The sequence below is a fragment of the Sceloporus occidentalis genome, unplaced genomic scaffold (genome assembly GCF_023333645.1).
Source record: "Sceloporus occidentalis isolate IW3139 unplaced genomic scaffold, rSceOcc1.0.p SCAF_129, whole genome shotgun sequence".
NCBI classification, from domain to species: Eukaryota; Metazoa; Chordata; class Lepidosauria; order Squamata; family Phrynosomatidae; genus Sceloporus; species Sceloporus occidentalis.
In genome coordinates, this window is record NW_028317109.1 from 1,942,501 (window position 1) to 1,949,819 (window position 7,319).

Genomic DNA, 7,319 nt, shown 5'->3' on the forward strand with positions numbered 1-7,319 from the left:
TCCCGAGGTCCGGGGAGCCCCTGGCGGGACCCTCGGAGGTCTGCCCCAAGGTGGGCTTCCCGGGACCCGGCCCGGGACTTGGGCGGGTAGGACCGCCGGTGCGGCACCCGGGCTGGGCACCCCGAGGTCCGGGGAGCCCCTGGCGGGACCCTCGGGGGTCTGCCCCAAGGTGGGCTTCACGGGACCCGGCCCGGGACTTGGGCGGGTAGGACCACCTGTGCGGCACCCGGGCTGTGCCTCCCGAGGTCCGTGGAGCCCCTGGCGGGACCCTCGGAGGTCTGCCCCAAGGTGGGCTTCCCGGGACCCAGCCCGGGACTTGGGCGGGTAGGACCACCGGTGCGGCACCCGGGCTGGGCCTCCCGAGGTCCGGGGAGCCCCTGGCGGGACCCTCGGAGGTCTGCCCCAAGGTGGTGTTCACGGGAGACGGCCCGGGACTTGGGCGGGTTGGACCGCCGGTGCGGCACCCGGGCTGTGCTGCACGAGGTCCGTGGAGCCCCTGGCGGGACCCTCGGAGGTCTACCCCAAGGTGGTCTTCCCGGGACCCGGCCCGGGACTTGGCCGGGTTGGACCGCCGGTGCGGCACCCGGGCCGGGCGTCCCGAGGTCCGTGGAGCCCCGGGCGGGACCCTCGGAGGTCTACCGGACGGTGGGGTTCCCGGGGCCGGGGGCCGGGACCTGGCCGGCACCCGGGATGGGCTTCCCGAGGTCGTTGGGAGACGGCTCTCTGGAACTCGCAGCAGCTTCCCTATATATCCGGCGGAGGGTGCCTGACGTCCCTGGCGAACCGGGACGGGGTTCCACGTCACCACCGGGAAAACCCGGCAAGGCATGCCGACTTCGATGGAGCGAGGGTCGGATGCGGCAGGCAAATCCGACCTCATAGACTTCCAGGGCTTTTCAAGCAACTCGGCCTGCCAGAATGGGGGACTTAGAGCGAAAACGCCGGCCGGCCGCGAGCAACTACCGGGGCGGGTAGGACCGCGGGTGCGGCACCCGGGCTGGGCTGCACGAGGTCCGGGGAGCCCCTGGCGGGACCCTCGGTGGTCTGCCCCATGGTGGTGTTCCCGGGACCCGGCCCGGGACTTGGGCGGGTTGGAACGCCGGTGCTGCACCCGGGCTGGGCACCCCGAGGTCCGGGGAGCCCCTGGCGGGACCCACGGGGGTCTGCCCCATGGTGGTCTTCCCGGGACCCGGCCCGGGACTTGGGCGGGTTGGAACGCCGGTGCTGCACCCGGGCTGGGCACCCCGAGGTCCGGGGAGCCCCTGGCGGGACCCTCGGGGGTCTGCCCCATGGTGGTCTTCCCGGGACCCGGCCCGGGACTTGGGCGGGTTGGAACGCCGGTGCGGCACCCGGGCTGGGCACCCCGAGGTCCGGGGAGCCCCTGGCGGGACCCTCGGGGGTCTGCCCCAAGGTGGTGTTCCCGGGAGACGGCCCGGGACTTGGGCGGGTTGGACCGCCGGCGCGGCACCCGGGCCGGGCGTCCCGAGTTCCGTGGAGCCCCGGGCGGGACCTTCGGAGGTCTACCGGCCGGGGACGGGACCTGGCCGGCACCCGGGCTGGGCTTCGCGAGGTCGTTGGGAGCCGGCTCTCTGGAACAAGCAGCAGCTTCCCTATATATCCGGCGGAGGGTGCCTGACGTCCCTGGCGAACCGGGACGGAGTTCCACGTCACCACCGGGAAAATCCGGCAAGGCATGCCGACTTCGATGGAGCGAGGGTCGGATGCGGCCGGCAAATCCGACCTCATTGACTTCCAGGGTTTCTCAAGCAACTTGACCTGCCATAAACGGGGACTTAGAGCAAAACTGCCGGCCGGCCGCGATCAACTTATGCGGCCGGGAACGGGCACTTTGGGCACATCGACATCTACAGGACACCTAAATGGATAAATCTGGATGGAATTTTCTGTCTTTTTACCTAATTTTGTGAGGATTCAGAGGGAAAATGAAAAAAACACAGATTGTTTTTTCTAATTCTTGCTACTTTTTACTAAATTTCTAATTCTAAATTTTCAGCTAATCATCCAACTATGGTATCAAAAGAAAGCTCTATCTCTCCTTGAAAAAACAATATATAGTTTATATGGGTACACTATTCACAGTAAAAGAGAATCATCGCTGAACCGACATAGCGCAAAAATGGCAAAATTTCTCCGGGATTGAAGGGGTTAATACATGAATCTGTACAAAAAAAAAAGACTATTCCCCAGGGCGGTGTTATTTATTTAATGAAGTTGACGCCACAGATACGCCTGGTGTGGTAGACTTTCTAACAACCTTTAATTCTGCATATCGCATTAAACTATTTAAAGATGAAATTGCAAAGTTTGGGGTTTGTCATGGGACACAGACTATACTAATAATTTGCTAAATTAATACTAAAGTTAGTGGAGCAGGATTAAGATGCTTCTAGATCAAACTCCATGACTGGATCCTTACAATGGTCAGAATGGTGGCTGTGGTCCATGGCAGCAGTAGCCTACGCTGTGAGTCTACCTGGATGTTTTTTGTCTTTTCCAACAACCCCCAAGGGCAATTTTGTTCGTGGCAGGATTTTGTTTGTTACCAGATAGGACACCCTTTGAAAATATGGTTGATTTGACCAAATCCTGTACTTTACAGTCTCCTTAATAAATCAAAGTAAAGGTGTTTAGAAATAATAATAACTGATATAGAAAGATAATCATGAGAATATTTGATTCACCTTGGTGGAAGCTGACTGGTGCTAGGACCTGCAGAATCTGTCGGCGCTTTATACATAAAGTATAAAAATAATAATAGGAGACGCAGAAAGACTAGTAATGCCAAGTTGATGTCCAGGTTTAACCCCTTCGCGACCTTTGCCGGTTCAGGACCGTCATGACATGAAGGTCACTAAATGACCTTTGACGGTCCTGAACCGTCAAAAAGTAAAATAAGCTTAGAAAGTGATCAACGATCACTTTCTTCGCTTAAACGGCGTTACTGTAATGCCTCGATGTCGAGGCATTCAGCAATGCCGAGATCGGCATCGGGGGCCATGTTTGGCCCCTCCCCGAGGCCTCAACAGCCGCCATACATTGTATGGCGGCAGATGCCCGTTTTAAAAGCGTTTAGGAGGCGATCAACAATCGCCTCCTAAACTTAAATGGTGTCGCTGGAATGCCTCGATCAGGAGGCATCCAGCGACACCAAACACTTACCTCTGGGTGGGCTGTGACCGCTCCGGAGAGCGGTCACAGCCGCAGCTGCCAGTGTTCTTCGCCATCAGCAAGATGGCGGCCGCTCTGTAAAAGAAACAAACAAGTTTTTAAAGTTCGCTAGATGGTCTAGAGAACTCTGGCTCCACTTGCAGGTTGAATACAGGTACTGCAGTCAACCATGCAAGTCAATGGAGCCCAGCTTTCTAATCACAATGTGATTAGTAAAGTATAAAAAAAAAAAAAAATATGGAAAAAAAAAAATATGGAAAAAATTAAAAGTGCTAAAATTTAAAAATTATGCAGTGATGTCACTAGATGAACCATCCAGTACCAGCAAAATGTGTAAAAAAAATATATAAAAAAAAAAAGTATTAAAAAAATAAAATAAAAAAATAAAGTTTATTATTTTGAGCAAGTGCTAAAATTTCTCAAAAATCTCAACAAAGAGTTAAAATAAAAGCACTTCAAATACCCAAGGGGTGTCTAATATAAAAAAAAATGGCTGATGGGGTAAATTGGAGTGGCTGAGCTCAAAGATAGGGCATAGGTACAGACTTTCCAAAATGGACAAAAAAAGCACACTTCCCAAATGTGGCATTTTAAATCTCAAACAACACGACAAATCCATGCATGTCGGGTATCACTGCACTCAGGAGATGTTCCTGAACACACATTGGGGTGTTGTTTGACAGTGACATATACCAGGACCTGTATATCTATAACTAAAGTACAATTTGTGTGAAAAAAAATAAAAAAAAATTACTATTACAAAGTTTGACAAAGTGTAGTTGTATAATTGGTGCATGGAAAGGGTTAAAATAACAGCATTTGGAATACCCTGGGGTGTCTAGTTTTCAAAAATATATGGTTTGAATGGGTTAAATTGAGTTAACCGGCTTCAAAGATGTTCCAAAGAGGAGATGGAGGCAGACTGACCAGATTTGTTAAAAAAGATTTGGAAATCATAAAACGCTGCTTGTACTTATTGCCCTATAACTTACAAAAAAACAGCAAAAAAACATAAAAACATTGGGCATTTCTAAACTCAGGACAAGTAGTAGAATCTATTTAGCTAGTTTTTTTACTTGCTTTTTTAGGTGAGTAAAAGATTTTTCAAATAAAAGTCATAAAATGTGTTTTTTTTTCAATTTTTCACCATGTTTTTTTTATTTTTTTTATAGTAAAAAAAAAGTGTATCTGAAGAAAGCCCATCTTGTCCTGAAAAAAACAATATATAACTTATGTGGGTACACTAAATGGGTGAGGAGAAAATTACAGCTGAACACAAGCACCACAAAAGTATTAAAACAGCCTCGGTCCCACAGGGTACAAAACGAAAAATGAGCCCGGTCCTTAAGGGGTTAACATAAATGCGACTATTCATTGAGAAATTGAGTGGTCAGTCGAGTTAAGTTGCATTCTAACACTCGCAAAACAACTTGCAGGTTCACTATTCTACGAGCTGGTTGCGAGGGCCTGTGACTATACATTTTGCCAGGTACAGGTGAGGGCATGCAAGTTAAACTCGCATATCTTCACCTGCATCGTGCAAAATAACCCGTGCACTCTACATTAAAATTATATGATCCTATATTAATCAAAAGGGAAAGGGGGATATTGCCACCCTTCTTTTTCCCTACCCCAAGCATGGTGGGGTGATAGGTAATGAACTAATCCTTGGAGGTATATACCCATTTATACCCTGCCCATCTCCTGATAATAAGAGTATGCTGCTTCAAATATTTTTTGTCAGCTCTCATTAACCGGATGTTTGGTGAACAGACCTGAGAGTAGCTTCTGTCGAGAAGTCCTCGTTGTGCTAGAGTAACAATTAACATAATATTGGAATCTGACGGCAGATCAGACTCATTCGGCCCGCATTCCTCCTGCTGTAAAGACTCAAACCTTAATCAGTCGTTGGTCTCGTCTTTTGTCAGGAGCCATATACCTTACCTATCCCATGCATTTTCAAACTCCCTCACCATATTGACCTGATTAATATATGTGCGTTACCTTGAACTGATTAGAAGAAAAGGTCTAAGGCCTAAAAAGAAGTTTCCAGAAAATCTACAGTGATTTCATTGGCATGGGTAAATGAACAATCACTCTAAGTCCTTGTTAGTCCCTTGTACTCCTGGCGCTAGCAGAGCATAACGGAACATTTCATAAAGCTTCTGGAAAACTGGGATCAGTTTAAGCTTTTCACTTTCAAACTGTGCGCTTTATGATAAAATCTGCCCTGGGGGTCACTTTAATGCTAGTTACGGTAGCGTAAGACTAGCTTAACGCAATCACATTTGATGTGGCCCTTTGCTTCCATGAGCAATTGTACATTAAAGTAAATGGTTTGGATGGAAGCTTTCATTCAGTGATGTGTTGTAAATGTAGTATTGATGTTTTCAAAACGCAATGTTCTCCGTGGCTCTCATCTAAACGCTTTGCAGAGTGTATGATATATCTCTGTGTTTGTTTGGAGTTACCGGAGCAAAATTCTCCAAATGTTGCTAGGCTAATCCTAAATTTTTTTTTCTGTATGAGTTTTCATGTCATAGGTTATTCATATACTAATTTAATGATCATTTATTTGGTTATGTACAAAAAAATAGAACTTAATGGCCATAAAATGTATTAGTTTCTTCTACTTATTGGGCAATGTCCCACTTTTACGAGCAGTAGGGATCATGGGCTGGTTGAGGAGATCATCTGATCTACCCTGACATGAAGCTGTACCACCCATGGAGGTCTGTGTTGTCGTTCTACAGCCAAGGGCAACAAGGGTCTGGAGGACTAATTGGTGGACTAACTGTGTCCTCCCTGGTGGGCTAACCATGCTCTCTACCCTTCTCTAGGAAAACCCCACAAAACAGGTGTCCCTATTTGGGCACCAGAATTTGTGTTTTACTAAAAGAATCAATAGTTATTATTAACTTGAATGCTTTGGTGTATTCTGGATTAAAACGGCACTGTGTAACATTTATTCCATTACGTTGGGAGCACACCTTGTATTGCCTTTGTGACATAAACTGAATATGTGTTCTGTGCTACACCAAGCATCCGGACAAGTTATCTGTGTAGTGGGAGGAGTCAAAGAATGGCAAGATGGCTGCAACCATAAAATGTTTATTTCTTTATTACTTTTGAATATCTAACTCTCAGGGGCAAAAAAAACCCCATAAGGATGTTTCTCTTCAAGAAAAATATTAATGTTTTCAGCCTTTTTAAATATAGCGCAGACTCTTTTATTGTATGCTTGGTAGAAATTATATCCACATGCTCCAATTTTTCATTTGTAATATGAATTTTTTTTCACTCATTAAGGTTATTTTAGTACATTTAATAACAGTTAAGTCATTAATCTCAAAGACTGTAATTTTATATAAATGCACACCTATGGTGACCAAAAAAGTAAACACAAATCCCTACAATGGATATGTCGTGTGGCTAGTTTGAATGTGTTTTTTTTTTTGCCTCTCTACAATAAATGTCGCATTTCTCCCTCTAAAATCCAAACCTTTCCAGTCTAAATATAAACTATTTTGGTTTTTAAATGCTTTGAAAGCCTTTTATACAGCAGTAATATTGTTGCACAACCAAGCTTTAGGGGAAAATTTGCTTATTTATATTAAATAATAATGTTAAAAATGTTTTTTTTTGAACCGTAAGGGAATTTTTAATGTCCGACAGCTGGCAGTCCTGTTACCGAGTTTAAATCCTATCTTTTCGCATTGCTTTAAAGTTTCCTCCAGTGGAAATGGGGGAATAATTTGCATACTAAAATGATTGTTCCTTAAAGAGAAAAAATCTTGTCTCATTTGCAATTGAATCGCATTTAATCCCCCCAAATGGGAGTTTTCCTATATAAAAAAAAAATTTGTTCATCATAGCACTAAAGTTGAATGGGTCTGTCGCCTGGGGAGGAAGAAACTTCAATAAGAACTTTTGTTATTTTCAAGTGAATGTATTTTGTTCTGGAGATATCTGGTTTTAAAGGAAATTATAATTTTACCTGGAGGAAACTGAGGTCTCAAAAGCATAATATTGAACTTTCGGTTGTGAAACGATCTCCATCTTTAAAAAAAAAAAAAAAAAAAAAAAAGGTTGCCAGAACCAAATAATCACCAAAGTAGCAGAATATTAAC